Below are 20,884 nucleotides of genomic sequence, written 5' to 3'. Positions count from 1 at the left end.
CTCTCTCTCTCTCTCTCTCTCTCTCAGGTAGATAGACGAACAGACAGATAGACAATTAGATAGATAGATAGATAGATAGATAGATAGATAGATAGATAGATAGACAGACAGATAGATAGATAGGTAGATAGATAGATAGATAGGTAGATAGACAGATAGATAGATAGATAGATAGATAGATAGATAGATAGATAGATAGATAGATAGATAGATAGATAGACAGATAGATAGATAGATAGATAGATAGATAGACAGATAGATAGATGGTAGATAGATAGATAGATAGATAGATAGATAGATAGATAGATAGATAGATAGATCTCCAAACCATAAATGTATTTTCTTAGTGAACTAAACTGGTTGATACAAAGAGCAGGGCGTAATAGACATGGAATTTCTTCAAGGATAAACAATAATCAATAACAACTGTAACGTATGGTTCATACGGCCCTCACATCTTACACACTATCATAACATACATACATAAATACATACATACATACATACATACATACATACATACATACATACATACATACATACATACATACATACATACGTATTAAGAATGCCCTTTGGTGTATTGAGTAGCACGTTTGCAAGCAGATTGGCTGAGCGCGTGCGCCAGACGCACAGAACGAAAATTCAACCTGCGCAGCGAAGTGCACGTGCTAGAAATTGTAGGTAAAAGCTCAATGACATACAAATTTGCATGTTTTGGACTGATTTTACTCGTTGCGTGATTTACTGAGTATTAGCGAAAGGCGAAATGTTATCTTGTTGTTAACTATGTTAATTGAAAGGTGTCATGAGGTCAGAGGTCAGATGGCGCCCAACACCAAAAGTTAATGTACTTCGCGTCAAAGATACATGTATATATTAATGCGTCTCAAGTATAAGTAAGTTACATCAGAAATTAATAAACAAGGAAAACAGTCTTCGGAACTGCGTCTGTGCGAGTTTCTTGTTTACAAACAATGTATTTCGTGCACGATATCTAGATGCATCTCATCATCATAGCTGCAATATTAAAATTATACGATGTAGATTATGAAAGACATGGTTTAACTTTTATCAGTCACAACAATGGTACCTAGGATGAAGTTATGCCATTGGTCGTATCGGTCCCATACGACCTTTGAGCGCAGTTTCGACGACTGTATCCTTTTTAAGTGAAATATATCTGGAAAACACATGTTATGAAGGGCAGTCTAGAAATTTCGCCCTTGGGCGGGTTCTCTGTCTCTGACTCTGAAGTTAAGTATGTCTCCGGTCTAGACAACTTAGGACAAATACGTGAAGCAGAAGGAAATTGCAACGTTTGGCAAGCAGTTCCTATCTCACTGGAAAGGGATATCCGAGAGATTCATTAGCAAATCCCGGGTATCGGAGAATCTGCAGCTGTTTTCTTGCTCGTGTGTGTGTGGTTTTGTTTTTTAAATGGCGGGGACCATATGCCCCGTGTACGGTAATACAGTCGTCACACGAACATGTTCAATCACTTCACAGGATGTCACACGCAACAGACGTAAAATTACACCTTAATTTGATTCGCAGAAACATGGGAAAGAGATTCATGTTCTATTTCCAGGCAGAACCTTCGGAGACAAATTTGCACTCCCATTGTCGTACGCGAGTTGGCAAATTGCGCACTCGAATCAACACAGACGGCATATAACGTAAGGGCCGCGAGCGGCTGACGGCTGAGTCAAGTGGGCCGACCCCCGACTTGTGGTTGGAATTCGCCATTATGTCAAAATCGATTACAAGCCAGTCAATCGAACACTCGAGAATGGCTTTATGAGACGTCAATTTACGACAAACACCAAGAGGTACTCCACAAAATGACATTGTCCGAATGGAATCGATTAGAACCTGATATGACGCCGCCATTTAGATCAACTGAATTGAAGACTTATTCTTTTGCTCTAATTAGTTTCCTTTGCAAGAGGGAAGTAGAGACCAAGAGAAGCTGCCTATTTCCAAAAGACGACCCTGGCGAATGTGAAATGACGGTGAAGCGAGGGGAAAAAAAGAGGATCTCCGTGTTTCCTTTGTTTGTAACCAATAACTCTGAGGTCTACAGTTTAAAAGTTCATACAGCACTTTTGCAAGGGTCACATTCCAAGTTATTGCGTCCATTTCCACTGTTTGTTCATCGGAAAATTGCAACGGCGTTCTAACTCGGGGTTGATTTTACGCTGATTGACATCGGTAATAGCTGTTAAAGTACTTTAATGCGAAGGCTGAATATAGGGAAAATATTTAACCGTTCGAATTCTGTGAACACATTTCTGTTTTTGGGGGGGATTGGGGGTTTTTCGGTTTTTTTGGTTTTGTTTTGTTTTGGGGGGGTTTTTTTTGCATTAGCCAACCAATGGTATTCACCATTCACCAATTTGATCAGTGCGTTACTCAATAATACCACAACGATGCTAGCGGTTTCAATTTTACAGCCGTAAACTGCCATAAACTGACCTTGTCAATGAAAGTGAAAGAGAGCGAACACTTTGAAAATCAGTCAACAATTATTAAAGGTAAACAGTCACCTGTAATCTAAATATGCCGATGTATGGTCAAAGGGGCGTTCCTTGGTATTCAAAATGCCCGTGTGAGGGCGCTGTTTTTAAAAAGCGGCCACCCGCTTAAAATCTGTGATTGGTTAGATTTTCTCTTTCCATGGTTACTGTGGCAAAATTGGCACAGGTGACAGTATACCTGTAAGTAAACGGACAAAATCAAAACAGTTCGCCGTTAACCTTAGTAAGTATACATTTACTTAGACCCTTGAGTAGCAGTTCAGTTATTACAGTGGCGAGACTATATGTAGATTATATCTTGAAGCAATTCATCCAAACCTCAACATTACAAGAACACACATGTACGATACCCCGATGTGCAAATTGCTGAAACTTTAACAGGAGATAACAGCCACAATTTACCAATCAAATTTGTCTGCTTTTTTTCTCGAGATAGCAGACGCCTTGTGACGTCACTTATCGTTTTCGGCGAAACAAGCACCAGAAGCAGATCGAATGAGCAATTATCAACGACAGCGAACGAATTCGTTTACCACACAAGACACCTCATTCCCGTACAAGTAGAAAAACAGGCACTTATACTGTAATTGGGAACTTAATCTAGGATGTCGAAACTGGTGGGCACTGGATGACGTTTTCTATCAAAAGCTTATTTGCAGTTGTCCGCATGCGCAATCCGTGTCTGCCTTATACTTGATACAATACTTAAATCGCACATATTGGAACTGAATATTTGTACGTACGACTACCCTTCAAAATATTTACTGGACTGAATTAGTCACGAACCTTTGCCGGTAAACTTGTCTTTCGGAACCTTTAAACAAGAACCTCCCAAGGTTTATACTGGAGTTTATAGTATACAGGGTCTTTCAAATGGACAATTCAATTTAGAGAAAATGACTGACTGATAATAAACTGACCGACAGATAGATAGAAGTTAACTGAGCGTGAACATGAATGTCTCCGAAGACGTGAAATTCCGTTATTTTAATGAGTTAATATAAACAGTAATGTTAATTTTGTATGTAATTATATATATTAAGTATTACATTGTGCATGCTCTGCGTGTCAAAAAACCAAGACACGTTTTTTGGTCAAATAGGGACACGTCACTGAAACCTTCACCGCATAAACTCGACGTTGGCCTACGGTAGGTTTTCATGCCCGTGACTTGTTCACAATAACAGAAGAGATATTCATAAACATTTGCAAAATATAACGAAGAGGATAGATTTTCATGTAATACAAAGCGTCAGGGGCCATGGGCAGACCGACAAGGTTTATTAAAAGACAAGGGCGAGAGCGTGACGAAAGCTAAAAATTAACAGGCTTTTCTCCCGCCCGAGCCAAGTTAATAAAATTTAACGGTCAGTACGGTACGGAGCCCTTTATTTGTATCAAAAATCCCTTTATTTCTATCACAGATCCTTTTTCTTCTATCATATATAACATAAACAAATAAATGAGAATACAATTGCTTTCAGAAGATTTGTTTGTGAGAGACCGGCTTGCCCAGGAACATTGACAAGCAAATGTGAAATATATAAAACAACAACGGCCGGGTTTGCTTGTATGTATCTTCATTTGTACTATATTGTAACCGTTCGTCGTATCCAGCTTGTTTGGAGCGATACAAATTTACATTCCTGTACTTTGAAAATGATTCACGATGCCGAGTGACCCAAATTGGTTCAGAATGAGGTATCACCTGCCATTCATCGAGAAAATCAAAGCAAATCAATGTAAGTTTCTGTGCAAAGTCCCATTTTGAAAATATTCACGAATATTTGATTATTAAGATACGTTGACAAGGCCTTCAGAAATTTCCATACACCGAGCATGATTGGTCAGTTTCGTGACCCAAAGTGACCGTGAAGAGTGCTCTGAAACTGCCTCCGAACACGGTGTATGGTTCTACTATGTTGTAAACATTAATTGCCAGCGCGTTGAAATGTATGCTGTCAACAAGAGCCGGCAGGTGAGAAATGGATCAATGGAAATAATTGTATGATTACTTTTTAGCCATTCACACCCATTGCTGATTGCACCGTAACACGTAGGGAACATAAATCACTGTTGACCAGTTTTTATTCTAATGATTGTTAAAAAACATCATAAACAGGAAAGGCTAAAAGATTTGATTTGCCGGTTCCATTATCGTTAATATTCTGATTCCCAATAACAACTATTAAGGAAACGTTTTACTTTACTGTAGCTTTCGTTGTAAAATGATCCTATTTAAAGTTAACGTATGGTGACAACGGACAGTAGGAATATTCAAGAAACACAAAGCGAAATATAAAAACTAAAAAGTGCCGCAGTAGCATCCGTCGGCACCATTTGGCAAAAGGCAATCAAATTCTTGATCTGCGAGTCTTTCATTCTCTCCGCAGTAATTTGAAAACGGAATGTCGATACAGGCCATCGTAATATTAGAATCAAGGGTGTTTATATTGCAAATTAATCAAAAGAAAATTACGAAAACAGGTCGTAAAAACCCCGGGGATGTCAGTAAAAGGAAATTTATGGAGGGCAATCTAACCTGTATATCAGTGCTTCCAAATCACGCGTTGTACAGAATGGCGAGTCCAACAAGGGGCACTTCGTTTAGCAAATTACGGGAAATTTCACGTCGGAACGGGAAGGAATGTACAATAACGTTGGATACACCGCGAAATTAACAATTATTGGATTTCACGGCGAGCACTGTACTTCGGTAATAGCGCTGTTTGGCTTGGAGTTACTACGATGAGCAATCAAAACCAACGACATTCTGTATACCTCTTCATGCAATTAGCCAATTTAGGATATAAACTGGAGATGTACTGTACAGGATCTATAAATCCAAAATAATGTGTTCGTTTAGCTTATTTCTATGTTGAATCAAGACCGGACATTAACGTCCGTTACAAATCTGTAATTTTTAGCTCACGTGTGTAAACACGTGGGCTATTGTCATAGCGATGTCTGTCTGTCTGTCCGTGTGTGTGTGTGTGTGTGTGTGTGTCTGTCTGTCTGTCTGTTTACACGATAACTCAAAAACGTCTGAACGGATTCAAGTCAGATTTGGTACACAGGTAACATATGCTACTTGCAAGAACTGATTAGATTTTGGTTAGTGTGGTTTGCATATTAATGAAGTTATGCAATATCGTTTTTTTCCGTACAATGGTTTCCCTATGGAGACGGTAATGACAGAGTAGACATATATCAAGAAATACTGCACAAAATTTCATGAAACTTTTCACAGATGACAATCTCAGAATATTATGATGGTACTGTGAGTGTCATGTTAATTACCTTCTCATTTGCATATTTAATGAACTTTTGTTATTAGTGAGATAACTCTGAAATTCCTGTAACAAACTTCATGATACTTGCAACAAATATTGATCTGATATATATCTAATTATACTTTGAAGCATTAGGCAGTGTCAAGTTAATAAATAGGTCATTTGCATATTTTATGAAGTTTTGTAATTAGTCATATAACTCCAATATAACTTGACCAAATGTGATGAAATCTGCTGCAGATACTGGTCCGACTGATATCTAACTGAAGTGTAAAGCATTAAGATGTGTGAAATTAATTAGGGGTTCATTTGCATATTTAATGAAATTTGTAATTAGGTATATAACTCTGAAATTACGGCACTTAAGTCTTTGAAATTGGGTACAGATATTGTTTTGATAAATATCTAATTGTACTGAGAAACATTTGGCAGTGTCAAGTTAACAAATAGGTCATTTGCATATTTTATGAAGTTTTGTAATTAGTGATATAACTCCAAAATAACTGCACCAAATGTAATGAAATCTGCTGCAGATACTGATCCGACAGATATCTAATTGTGGTGTAGAGCATTTACTTGTGTGAAGTTAATTAAGGGTTAATTTGCATATTTAATGAACTTTGTAATTAGTGATATTAATCAAAAATTACAGCGTTAAATTTGATGAAACTTGCTACAGATGTTGATCTGATAAATATCCAATTGTACTGAGAAGCATTGAACAGTGTCAAGGTAATAATTGGCTCATTTGCATATTTAACGAAGTTTTATAATTAGTCATATAACTCCGAAATAACTGCATCAAATGTGATGAAAACTGCTGCATATACTGATTTGACAGATATCTAACTGTGTTGTAAAGCATTTGGTAGTGTAAAGTTAATTAAGGGTTCATTTGCATATTTAATAAACTTTGTAATTAGGTATATAACTCTGAAATTACGGCACCAAATTTTGTGAAACGTAATACAGATATTTATTTGATAAATATTCAATTGTGCTATGAATCATTGAATAGTGTCAAGTTAATTTAGGGATTATTTGCATATTTCATGAACTTTGTAATTAGTGACATTACTCTAAAATTACAGCATTAAATTAAATGAAACGTGCTACAAATGTTGATCTGATGGATATCTAGTTGTCCCATGAAGCATTGAGCAGTGTCAAGTTAATTAACAGCTCATTTGCATATTAAATAAAGTTTTGTAATTAGTGATTAAAATCTGAGAGTACTGTGCAATGTTGAAAAAAACCTGCTTCTTATAGTGATAACATATATCTTATTGTTCTGTGAAGCGCACTACTATTAATGAACCTGTTGTAAAACACGTGAGCATATTCAGTTCATATCTGGTCTAAATATTGAATCTCTGTGATAGTAAGTTTTGTCTCTGTCCACTCAGTGTAATTTTGTGTTTTCGAATGCAAATTGAAGCAAGGTCTCTTCGTTTTCCCATTATTGCGTTGTGTTCAGGTCAGCATTTTAATTCTGGCACATGAAGGACAACAACAGTCATCGAATTAGAATAAAAAATTCTACACAAATAAAAATTCAACAATTACACATTCTATGGCTCTCTCTGCTATATCTCTGTCTGTCTGTCTGTCTCTCCCCCCCCCCCCTCTCTCTCTCTCTCTCTCTCTCTCTCTCTCTCTCTCTCTCTCTCTCTCTCTCTCTCTCTCTCTCTCTCTCTCTCTCCAACAAAATGTTTGAAATGAAGTGTACAACATCAGGCCGGAAATGTCATCAATTAGGTACTACAAAAAGTGCACCAAAGCAGAAAATACCAAAGGATGACTGGCGTGCTGAGTTTTTCTTAGAGCACAGTGTGCTTGTGAGTTGCTGTTCACAAGAAACCAGTAAATGAAAGCGTTTTGTGATGAGTTTACGAGCAAATTTGCAAAGTGTACATCCCAACGTGGGATTGTGTGCTAAATTAATGTACTCTGTATAAGAACTCTTTTTGTGATATTCACAATAGTACCAAGGTAACGTTATTAAAACATGTAAACAAGTGAAGCGATTCAATATAAATTTGGATGGTCTGAATATTCTATAATCTCTGTGACATGTAGAGACATCTGTAGGCAAGGAGGGCTTCGAATCTTTTCGAGGATTTATGATGTCGCTTTCGTCAACTTTGGCGCGGAAATAATCGTCCATGGATATGTACATTTGCGACCGTCTTGTAACAGTTTAATAATGCAGTCTAATCAATACATGATATAATGTATTTGAGCCATGTCGAAATTCAAGGAACCAGATTTCCATATTGGAAGTTAAAAAAAAATAATCAATTAGTTTATCAATCTATTAATTGAAACGTTTAGTAATACCTGCCATTTGTATTTGTATTTACACCGAAATATCAAAAAAAGTGTAACAGTTGGCGGGCAACGTACAAAGACAGACATAATGCGAACTCTCCGTGTTAGCCTAACAGTAGTATTATTCGGGTAAACCATCTGTGTTTTTTAATACTACTATTTATCGCCCGTTTAGTTGTGTTGAGAATCAAAAGAGATTTATCGTGACAAACATATTTGTTCGTTCGTTAAGAGCTGATAGGCTGAGTCGCTTCGGAGCATTAATCATGATCATGCATGAAATTAAGAAAATAAACATGCTATATCATTGAACAGTGACCATATGTATAATTACAGTTATGTGTAGATGCGCCTTGGATACAAGTGCAAAACAAGTTTGGAAAAATTCCATTTTCTACCCTTCGTTTTCTTCATTATTCGCTAATCATTCGCAAGGAAAGTAAATCCAGTAAAGCACTTGCTTACTGACTTCAAACGAGGCATGAAGTTCAAAAGTTAATTTGTGAGGAATACTTGGCGTTATTTTAAATATATATACATATATATGAATATCTTAAGGAATCAACGGTAGAATCAGATGACATTAGATGTGCATTGATTGACGTAACTGTCAAAACGCCCTCTGATGTCATTGGTAGTGACATTCATACAAGTTACCACAAAAGACTTCAAAATTGTATAAGCGCGGAATAATAGATCTTCTAGCTTCGCTTACAGTTACGTCACGCCAGGACCTACCTGTCAGTCAGCGAGCTTGATTGAAGTGCGCCAATGGACTGTGAAGCAATGTGTATGACAGATATTTTTGGAACGCTCTCCTCGACGATGACGTTAAACACGCTACCGGTCTGTAAGCTGCTAGCGCCACAAATGTTTTAACTCGTCTAACACGGCTCGTCATCTATCAAGCAACGCACGGGGGGTTACACAACTATACAATTACATGTGTACTCTTCCTGCACGTATAGTTGATCATTATAAATAGCCATGTCTGGAAAGACAGCTAAACGACGGTATGTCCTTTCTTTTCCTGCGAGTTTGACACGATATACTTCAGTGATACGTACAAAAGAGGGTGTCGTGTTGACGTTGGAAAACGGCACTCGCCGGGTAAGGGCGTGATCTGAAAGGTGATCGTGTGTGCTCCGCAAGCATATTGTTCACGTTATATTACCTCTGGTAATGGTCAGTTTTCGCATTTGATGTGACAAGGGAAGTATATGGTTGCTCGGGGATCTCCAAAACGGCTCCCCTGGGATCTACATATCTTCAACCGCTTCGGTGTGTTTTACGGCCGTCCTGGAGTGTCCCTCGACAGGCTAAACTGTCCGCCTGACAGAATCTACTTCCAAGCATGAGCAGAATTGTGACCCACTCAATAAAGAATGGGTGTCTTCACACTGTTTTGTCAAAGGCAACATATTGTACCTTCATTTTCTAAAGAAACTAATTCGACCCCTTTTTTCCCTTTATGCATTACATGCCTCAATGAGTCAATACTTATTTGTACTGCATGACAAAGCTACATTAATAACTGGACGACGATTCAAAAGGGTACGTGATAAGTAATATATTAATGCCAGTACCCGTCACGGTTGTCAAGGCAGATGAGATACAAGTATAATCACTCAAATAAAGTTATGATATGTGACTAACAATGTACGCCGTGAACAATTGAGACCATTGCAGGCAATATTGTTTCAGAAATGCATGTGTTTATAACTGCGTTTACTCTTTTGTGTCACTTTAAGTATTTCTGTCATCGTGTCTCCAGTCCTTCGGTGCCAGAATAATTTGTACGGTATGCCAGATAGTTCAAAAATTTCATGCGGTAGGGTACTTTTGCTTTGCTTACAGTTTGTTTTATGAAGCCACTCTTCACTTGTATGCATGTATGTATGTATGTGTCTATGTATGTATGTATGTATGTGTCTATGTATGTATGTATGTATGTATGTATGTATGTATGTATGTATGTATGTATGTATGTATGTATGTATGTATGTATGTATCTATGTATGTATGTATGTATGTATCTATGTATGTATCTATGTATGTATCTATGTATGTATCCATGTATCTATGTATCTATGTATCTATGTATCTATGTATCTATGTATGTATCTATGTATGTATCTATGTATGTATCCATGTATCTATGTATCTATGTATCTATGTATGTATAGATGGATGGATGCATGGATGTATCTTTGCATGTATATGTATATGTGTGTCTATGTATGTCTGTATCTGTCTTTGTATACATCAATGTATATGAAAGTATCTATCTACGTATAAATAAATCATTCTTTCTATGTATCTAGTTCCTATGCATTTACATGCATATGATCTATGTATGCACATACTGATGTAAAATATGTGCATTACAAACGAGATTAGAGATGTCGTGCATGCATAGTCTCTTCTATTTATTTTGCTTGTGTATCAAAATCAGGATCATAAAATGTGGCAAAATAGCACCAAACGTGTTGACCATGCCAGCATAAATATTAGGTTTTTACTATGATTAAATATGTGACCTTGTACAATATCAATGGATATATCATAGCTTGAATGTAATGCTTACACAGAACAAATTATTTTATAGTTTTTAGGCATAGGTAAATTCTATCCATTTACTACCCCAGGGTAGGCATGTAGTAAACGTCGTGCTTGGGTAATATTGTCGGCGATGCGTGCTATGTAATTGTACAGTTTATCTCTAAAGCAATATGATATTTTTAAATCATATTTGTCGTGATATTTCCTGGTGTACAAGGGAGAGGAAAATCGTCGCATTTCTTGGACTGATATCGTGTGTTCATGGTCCATCAATAACTATTCACAGGCATGCGTTTACTCTGAATTGCCTAAAAGCAATTGCAACAGAATACAATACACGGTGAAAATACCTCACTTACACACACTCGCTCCTACCATTGTTGTTGCTAAAATTTACCCAGAACTGCGAGTCAGAATAGGACCGCGCAGAGGGTGTTCTTGGCGTCCATTTAATGTTTTTTGAAAGACCGTTTTAAAGCAAATCCAACACAAACAAACAATAGCTGTTCAGATCTGCAAAATATGTTGATTTTCACCCATGCTTATGAGTCGACCGACATATCATCTCTTCGTCTACACAGCATTTCCGGCCGACTTTGAAAAGCTACTTTAAAAACACGATGTTTACCACACAATAACTGTAGATTTCCCGCACAGATACATCTCAAGGGTCAATAAACCATACGTCATACAGTGACAAATGTGAAATGTCGCGAGGTAGTCCAAAACATTCAAAACCTATTGTAAGATATTTTTTTACGAAATTATAATCAAATAAATGACATTACAAACGGACAAACGCACAATATTCGACACACCCTCAAAGGTCATTGTTCTCGAATGTATTATGAAAGAGAAGATTTGCATACCATTATCAAAAAAAAAATATTTGTGAAAATGTAATTGTCAGATTCAGTTCACATTTTCTCAGAATATGACATCAAAGAATTAATGCAGGTATATGTAACTTGCCGTGAAACCAAAACGATGAAATCAATAAAATTCGGCTTCCCGCGCTCTCTTTGACTTGTTTGTTTAAACATGTTTTCAAACTTTGATCTTTGTCGTCGGCGTGTGACGACAGCGTGGACGAGAAAATAAGAGTCCTTCGTCTTTCTTTCAGTTTTGAAAAGAAAACACTTCTTCATTCATTCAAATGACGTCACCACTCTTAGAGACTCTAATGGTGTCAAGACCAGGAAATGAAAAACAAATAGGATTTTGGTAATATACGCCTCGAAAGTGAAAGATTCACGTTTTGCTAAAACAGGGGAACTTTCTACCATTTTTTTTTTCAAAATCAAAATCAAGCACAAAAATCAGGGGTCATCATGCCAATGTTGGTACAAGAGGAACAAATTACTCTACAATTTGCATACATTTGACAATCAACATGGCTGCTATCCCTGATGGAAAACTGTGCGAAATGAATGGATTTTCACTTTTTTTATTTACTCCCATCTAGAGCTTCAAAATGAACAAATACAAATGGCAGACCAAGAAGGTATTGCGAACGTATGAGAGTTCAAATATCTGTCCCGAAGCGCATTCTACCTTAATATCACCGAAGTAAAGTTCTGCCTCGGTGGTTTTGCAATTGACTTTTTCATGAAGTTCACTCAGGTGTCACTTCTGATGCATAAAAGTGTAAATTTTCTCTACAATCTTCTGGTTGTCTTGATCGTCATGTAAACATCGTATAAAACATGACACTACCTACACAATGTCATCGAAGACATCGTTCTCTCAGTCAGGATGCTATGTCTTTTCGTTACCATAACGAAATTTAGACTCGCTGTTGTTATGTATAAGGTCTACTGAGCAATAATATTGATAAAATATAACATAGAGAAAAAAGAGCAATAAGGATAAAGACAACAACAACAACAACAACAACAACAACAACAACAACGACAACATACATTCATCATCATCATCATCATCATCATCATCATCATCATCATCATCATCGTCATCATCAACAACAAACTATTAAAAAAATTATATGAAGCATGAATCCGACTACAAAGGTGCAAAGAAAATCGATTTTCAATCCCTCTTATAATTATATTATATTGCTTGATTAATATCCTGTTAACATAACTGATGGTAATACGATGCAACCACAAACATATTCGTTGTTTTTCAAGTGTATCGAAGAATACATAATCTTAATGCATTCTACAGGTCCTGTACGTTCACTTTCACATGCCTTATTCACTACTTTTTCATAATTGCAGGGGTTTATTTGGTTAGAATCCTAGAGGGAAACCACTTTTTTCATTTATTTGTTCTCACTATGTAGTATAGAGGTAAATCTTGCTAGAAGAAAAATTGTATATTATAATTGAGATAGATGTCGTCTGCTCGTTCTGCTGTTTGAAACAGAAATTGTTTTCGACAGTGTTTAGTGAAATGAAAGGGCCCTTGATTAGATTTCTTATCATTCCAACAGCTGTACTATGCAGGTATTTGTATGCAAGAAAATAAATTGTACAATCAGGAGCCTTGCTATTTCAAGAGAGATAATATCATAAGAAATCGGTTTTGTGAAGGGATAAATTTATTGAAAATTACAAACGTTATCTTGAACTCGCCGAATTTAAATTTGCAATATTTACGACTACGTGCTTATTATGTAGGCCAAATGCAGCCTTAAAAGATTTGTTTTGAATTAAGCTAACGTTTCGAGACGAAAACAAATTAAGTGAATTTTCAATTTGATTATTTTTAGCTCATGTGTTCGCACACATGAGCTAATGTCGTAGCGATTTCTGTCTGTCTGTCTGTCCGTGTGTGTGTCAGTGTGTGTGCGTATCTGTCTGTCTGTCTGTCTGTTTAACGATAACTCAAAAAGACTGAACGGATGCAATTCGGATCATACGGAACAGACGAAAGGACCCTGGGGTGGGGAGGAGGGTTTTTTGTGCAACGGTTTACCTTATTTGATTTTATTAATTTTGACTGTGATATTTCAAATAAAGCTTTCGACTCCAAACTGTCTGACTGTGTTTTCAATACCTGTAAAACGTGAAATTCGCAAATAAAAACTTGTCCGTGTTGGCACATATTTCAAGCCGGCACCTGTGGTTCTCCATGTTAGCAATATTTGTTGTCAGAAATAAAAGGTACTCAAAACATTGCAAAATAGTATCGGGCGAGTTGGCATCGGGCGAGATGGAATCGGGCGAGTTGGTATCGGGCGAGTTGGAATTGGGTGAGTTGGTTGTGGGCGGGTTGTTTTTCAGAATATTAAAAAGTTTATGAATCGGTGAAATGACATATAAGACTAATCTCTTCTTTTAAAATAGCCATATGCGCTACAGGAATCGTGTCCACCCATGACTTCCATATGCACTGTACGCACGCATGGCTTCCCGGAAGTAAAGTTGCCCCCCAAAGCACAACTCACGCGCTTTATCGGGCTAAACGAGATCTCGTCCGCCATTTAAGAATAAGGTCTATTCCTTATCTCCTCTTCAACCAGTGCACATACCACTCTAATTGCTGCGCAAACATTGCCAACTTGTTAATGACTGCGCGTATCAGCGGATTAGCTTAATAAGTCAACACCACAGCCGTCCCACACGTAGATCCTTATTTTAATGCGTGTGGGACGGCTGTGGTGTTGACTCAATCACTTAATCCGCTGATACCGACAGCGGATTAGCAAGTTGGCAATGTTTTCGGAGCAATTACAGTGGTGTATACACAAATTGGAAAGGAGATTAGGACTTCTTGGTAATATATAAAGCAGTCAGACGGTGTGGAGTTGAACTCTTTATTTGAAATATCACAGTCAAAATTAATAAAATCAAATAAGGTAAACCGTTGCGCAAAAAACCCTCTTCCCCACCCCAGGGTCCTTTCAACTGTTCCCTATGGTCAGATCTAGTAGACAGGTATTGTAAGCTAATCGCAAGAACTGATTAGATTTTGGTTAGTGTGGCGTGTATATTATTGAAGTTATGAACTATTATTCTTTTCCATGTGATGATTTCCTATACAAACAGCTAGTGATGACAGAGTTGATATGTATAAAGAAATACTGTACAAAATTTCATGAGACTTTTCACAAATGACAATCTTAGAAAATTTTGATGATACTGCGAGTGTCATGTCGATTATTTGCTCATTTGCATATTCAAGGAGCTTTTGTAATTAGCGATATAACTCCGAAATCCCTACATCCAATTTGAATATACCTGCTTCACTTATTGATCTGATAGATATCTTACCGTACTGAGAAGCATTGCACAGTGTCAAGTTGATAAATAGCTCATTTGCATATTAAAGGGGCGCTTACCCAACACAACGTATTTTGCTCAAAAGTCACCTTTGTGCAGATATTTATTGAATTTTAATTAATTTGTAAATCCAAAATTTAAATATTGGCTGAGTTCATCCTTTAGCTTGTCTAACAGTCGTAAATTGCGTGATAAAGAAGTGTTAATTTATGCAAATGTATGCCAATCACCCGATTTCCTGGCTTCTTTTTCCTCCTAATTCCAAAATTTCCCACGAATTTTAACTCCACTCTGGCTTCGTCAAATTTCCTGAAATTTTCACATTATGTATTATAAATACTATAATACAAAATACTTATTTTGTTTGGCAATAAAGTTCTTACATTTTGAATAAGAGGCATTTAAATTTTGGTAATCTTTATTTTAACCACATTTTGAGTGGTTCGTCTTTCAACCCCTACCATTTGAGAATGAGGATAGATAATGCAAAATAAAATAGTCGTTTTCTACATATACTGTTCTTTGTAGTGAAATATTACATTTCAGAAAATAGCGTTAAGTTTTTGACTTAAATTAATTTTTATCATTAATACAAAAATTGAGGTTTTTTACCCCAAATATATACTCACTTCATCCTTCGAGTAAAATAATTTCTACCCACTAAACTTTAGAATCTCTACATTTTGAAAATATATAGTATGAGGGGTTTCCTTGTCATCTTTAATGAAAAATATTGCTTTGAAAAAACTGTGTTGGCAACATGCAGCGCCACCCTAATGAAGTTTTGTAATTAGTCATATAATTCCAAATAACCGCGCCAAATTTGATGCAATCTGCTGCAGGTACTGATCCTAGAGAAATCTGAATAGTGTGCAGTTAATAGAGGAATTATTTGCATATAAAATGAACTTTGAAATTTGTGATATAATTTCAAAATTATTGCACCAAATTTGGTGAAACTTGCTACAGATATTTATCCGATAAATTTGTAATTGTCGCGTTAAGCACTAAGCAGTGTTAAGTTAATAGATAACTCATTTGCATATTTAATGAAGATCTCTCTCTCTCTCTCTCTCTCTCTCTCTCTCTCTTCTCCTCTCTCTCTCTCTCTCTCTCTCTCTCTCTCTCTCTCTCTCTCTCTCTCTCTCTCTCTCTCTCTCTCTCTCTTAGAATATTCATTTTTCTCTTCTGTTATTGTGTGGTATTTCGAAAATCATCCATGTCGATGAACGTGTCTTAAGCTTAGGTAGGATTAAATAATAGTCTAAGACTTGTATAAAGGTAGAATGGACAATTGGAACCGATATTCCGAATTTAGAATTTTTACAATACTTTGTTCTTGTGTGAGCTCATTTTGAAACTGTAAGGGTAAGCACAATATTCACCGTCTTATCCCAGGTGAAAATTGGAAATTCATTTTACTCCTTTAAGTTAACTCAGGTATGGCAGCCATTAAGAATTTCAAATATTCAAAAAATCAAGGCGACGGTGACCCCTGAATGCGTTTCTTGATTTTGCAAGAGAATGGATGAAGGTCAGTTTGATGTGAAGTTTAAGTCTTTCAATTCGAGGCGCATACTGACTCTGACGACAGAAACGCTTTATCAGTAGCCAAATGAGGCAAAATCTGACGGTGTTTTAACCCGGATGTCAACTTCTACAACTTGTCAGTAAACAGGGGAGCCAAAGTTGACGTAATATCGCAGTTACTCATATTTTTTATTCAGAAATGCCATCATTGAAACACAAAGTTTTCTTCGAGGCGCAGAGGAAGGTTTACTTGGAGACTTTGGCCATTATCAAGATTCTATGCCCACGTCACTTTTACTAGTGTAAGTGAATGGAATTATACGGTGAGAAATTTCTCTCGTCAATGAAATGCAATAAAAGACTTTTTATTACTATTGCATTGGCTTCTATCCCCCGTGGCATCAACACAGTTCTGCCATTAACGGGAAGCAATGTCGTTTTCGCTATCTTTGCGCGCCCTTCGCACACATTTCAGGGATGATAAAAAGGGATGCTGAAAAATTGTCATGTCTGTCTGTTTGTCGTGGGTCTTTGTTCGCAAGACGTGTGACATCCACACTTCTGCAGGGTGTTCTATGTGTATATATACTGCGGGCGTTTCGCTGTCGGTTGTAAATATTTGAAATGTTCGCACTTTGTGTTTTCCTTCGCGGTCGTAAATATATGAATCTTTTAAACGCTCTCCGGGCTACCTTGTTAGTTCTCGCGAGAGTTGTTGTCACGTTTCGCTGCGGTGGTATTCCCAGGCGGCGAAGTCGTCCAACTAGGGCCCTTTTCAGATCGCTATGTCCACAGAAAATTACATCGTGCTCAAATAAGGGAAAACGTGTCAGTGCAGTGATCTTGCCATACTCACAGAAACTCTCAACTGTCTGAGCCCTACCGTTTCATGTATTTTACAGGCTCAGTGTGTGTGAAATGGATTTTCCACTGAGAATCTTTCTAAATACAACAAAAAATCACTTGCAAGCTTCAATTATTGTGACACTGTGCACATAATTAGATCTTTATGTTTGCCGTGGTCTTTTTTCAAACGTTGCATTGCAAGATTTTGTTGCGAGTCTTAAAAGCTTTCAGGAACGGTGCGTGCGGTTTTGTCATGTTTTGTACTTATATAAATGAATTCCTCGTAGGTTATATTCGGTTCTCTTAAAAGGCAGCGATTACAGGTCGAACGTTTCGCGGAATAAGGTCTTGCCGGAGGAGACTCACTCACATGAGGAACCGAAGTCTGCGATCTCAGCGTTACAAGGTACGGCGTTGTCCGGAGGTTATTCCGTTGTTTCGGTTCGGTCGACATCTAATTTTGTACCATGCTCGCGCACTTACTAGCGAGCGTTCACTTGGTCGCCTTCGCGTTGTTATTTCCGAGCTGACTAAGCGATGAAGCGTGGCCATTTACTGAGAGCCCCGCGGAGTCTGCTCACGACAATTGCAAATATTTTGGCGCCATATTTCTCTGTTTGTCTGTGGGCGTTAAAATCGACATTAATTAAGAAACAGCAATGTTTCTGTGCCCTTCTTGAACCCGCTAGAATCAATGTGGAGAGCACATAATTTTAACAAAGTAGAGAGTCGCCTCTTTTTAGAGTGGATAATTTTGAGCTCATAGCTCTTCATCTCCAAGACCTACGTGTCAAGTCGGTCCGTCGTAAATAACATTTTGCCTGTTTGAGTCACGTCTACCAGTCGATGATTACTCAAAAAGAAAAACTTGGCCGGAGAAGAAAACATGAAAAATTGAACTAGAAAAGGTTTCTTCTGTAGTGACGCGTGTTTTGCAATTTAATCGAGAAGTGGAAACAAAAAAAATCGTGCGATGCTACTTTGTACTGGCGGAGTTGTCCGATCTGTGGCAACCTCAGTGATTTGAGAGGCCACAAAACAACATCGCGTAATCCTATAAAGCGTGGTTTTCACCGCCGTGTGATGTCTGACTTTGCCGGTGTAAATAATTCAGATCTAGGTATTGAAGTAGGTTGTAAAGCAAAGCCCAGAAATCCTCTGATTGCCTCGAGTATCGACTTACGCCATTAGGTGTACAGTTCGACGAAGACTAAAACAACAAGGTGATGACCCCATGGAGATATTGAGAATCTCATAGTAAAGATTTCTCAACGTTTGACCATCTCAATTTTTGTCACCAATCTCAACAGCTATTCCTTGAACTTTTAACGAAATAAAGCCAATTTTCACTTTGGTAAGAGACGAGAAGTAACTGTGAGTTTTAAATCCCTTGGATTTTGAATTCCACTGGTGCCGACTTTGCAAAAGATGCTTGGTTTTATTCAATCACAAAGTCTTTTGTGGGCCTGAGAAGCGACGCCACAAGATATAACAAAACGAAAAGTACGTGTCGGTAACAATACCAATGAAGAGTCTCTGCAGATGAGCACTGGAATTTTCTGTATAGAGGAGCTCATTCCTCATTCACATGTTAATCGCGGTGAGATTACCAACGTTCAGAGAGAGAGAGAGAGAGAGAGAGAGAGAGAGAGAGAGAGAGAGAGAGAGAGAGAGAGGAGAGAGAGAGAGAGAGAGAGAGAGAGAGAGAGAGAGAGAGAGAGAGACAGACAGACAGACAGACAGACAGACAGACAGACAGACAGACAGACAGACAGACAGACAAAGGGAGACAGAGTGACAGAGACACAATGAGAAACAGAGAGACGGAGAAGGGAAAGACAAAGACTGACAGACCGAGAGACAGAGCGAGACAGACAGGCAGACACAGAGACAGACAGAGAGACAGAGACAGAGAGACAGACACAGAGACAGGCAGAGACAGAGACAAAGACAATGACAGGGGTGGAAGAGAGGCAGACAGATACCGTGAGACAAACAGATACAATGAGACAAAGGCAGCGAGGCAAGTCGAAACATTAGTTCTCAATTTATCCTGCGGTGTATTGATTTTATACTAATATCGCGCGAAGGGTTAACATCTCTTTATCTTTTTTCGATACTTATTTACGTCACCCCTCTGTGCTCTATGATCAAAATTCGATAGGGCTTCCGATACATACGGCAGCAACATCAATATCAGTGTAAAGACCCTGCCAGGGTCGATCGTGTTTCCTTTCCTTGCAAATGATGGACTTCTTGTATATTTCACTCTGTGCAATCGGTATGACGTTTGCCGTGTTCGCTTTTACTGATACTAAACTTGCTCGTCACGGCGGATCCGGCATCATGCCCGAATAGCTACCTAATAACACGTTCCGCTTCCTTCGACGGAGTAATTGGTTTCGGGTCACGCTATGCCGGTGATCCGTTAAAACAGGTGGCCACGGGAAAAAAAACAGTGAGTATCTCTTGATTGCGTTGTGATTGGGGTTACCGCCGTTGCAGATGCAATATCGCGATTTCTGCGAATGTAATTCCGTTTCTGTTAAAGGGAGCTTGGTATATTTGCACAGCAAATATCGATAAACGGTGATCTTTATAACCCTGTACCAAGATTGATGGTGTTTCACTATGTAAGTGACAAGGTGAATTTTACAACTGTGGATTTGAAACACACACAGCTCGCCGGCTCAACAACCCTCCAAACCCTAAGGTTCAATCATGTTTAAACTTTCCGTGAAAAAAGTTTAGGTTTCGTTTCTTTACAACCAATAGACTCTTTCCTAGATTACTACCAATGTTAAAGGCATCATGGTAATAATAAAGGTACTTTTCGCAGGTCGTGCCCAGTGCAAAGATAATAACTGACGTCATGTACATATTTTAACTCGTGCTCTTGTGTCCAGACTGTGGGATAAGTTCGAAACATTGTATGTTCTTTTCATTCGATATCGTAGGCTGTACATCAGCCTTGTCTGTTTGTATATATGTCTGTCTCTGTTTGTCTATTTGTCTGTCTGACAGTGTCTGTCTGTGATATGTATGTATGTATGTATGTATGTATGTATGTATGTATGTATGTATGTATGTATGTATGTATGTATGTATGTATGTATGTATGTATGTATGTATGTATGTATGTATGTATCTATCTATCTATCTATCTATCTATCTAGCTATCTAGCTATTTAGCTATCTAGCTATCTGGCTATCTATCAGTATCTTTGTATCTACGTATCTATGTATGTTTGTATGCATATATCTATTTATCTATCATTTTTCCATGTATCACCGTCTTTACGTATCTATTCAATATTGTATATATTGTGTATATATATATATATATATATATATATATATATATATATATATATATTGTACTCTATCTGTGCATTCATCTATGAATCTGCGTATCTTTGTCCGTCTATCCGTGTTTCTGTCTGCCTTATTGCCTGTAGCTGCCGATCCGTCTGTCTTCCTGCATCTTTATAAGGTTCGAATTCGTCCATGTCATCAACTAGCTAGCTTGGATGGT

The 20,884-nt window shown here is 37.7% G+C and overlaps 1 protein-coding gene across 2 annotated transcripts in view; it reads right to left on the bottom strand.

Annotated features, from left to right (window-relative positions):
* The window catches only part of LOC139115858 (glycine receptor subunit alpha-2-like), a 145,843-nt gene that overhangs the window by 103,456 nt on the left and 21,503 nt on the right, over window positions 1-20,884 (bottom strand). The window contains exon 1 of one of the 2 annotated variants that reach the window (XM_070678260.1): window positions 8,903-9,032. The exons of the other annotated variant lie outside the window; for it this stretch is intronic. The gene's annotated coding sequence lies outside the window, so the exon portion shown is untranslated. Of the gene's footprint in view, window positions 1-8,902; window positions 9,033-20,884 lie in introns of those variants that run through there. 2 annotated transcript variants of the gene reach the window in all.

Source organism: Ptychodera flava, chromosome 17 (genome assembly GCF_041260155.1).
Source record: "Ptychodera flava strain L36383 chromosome 17, AS_Pfla_20210202, whole genome shotgun sequence".
In the NCBI taxonomy this organism is placed as follows: Eukaryota; Metazoa; Hemichordata; class Enteropneusta; family Ptychoderidae; genus Ptychodera; species Ptychodera flava.
This window is presented reverse-complemented; position numbering and strand designations above follow the sequence as displayed.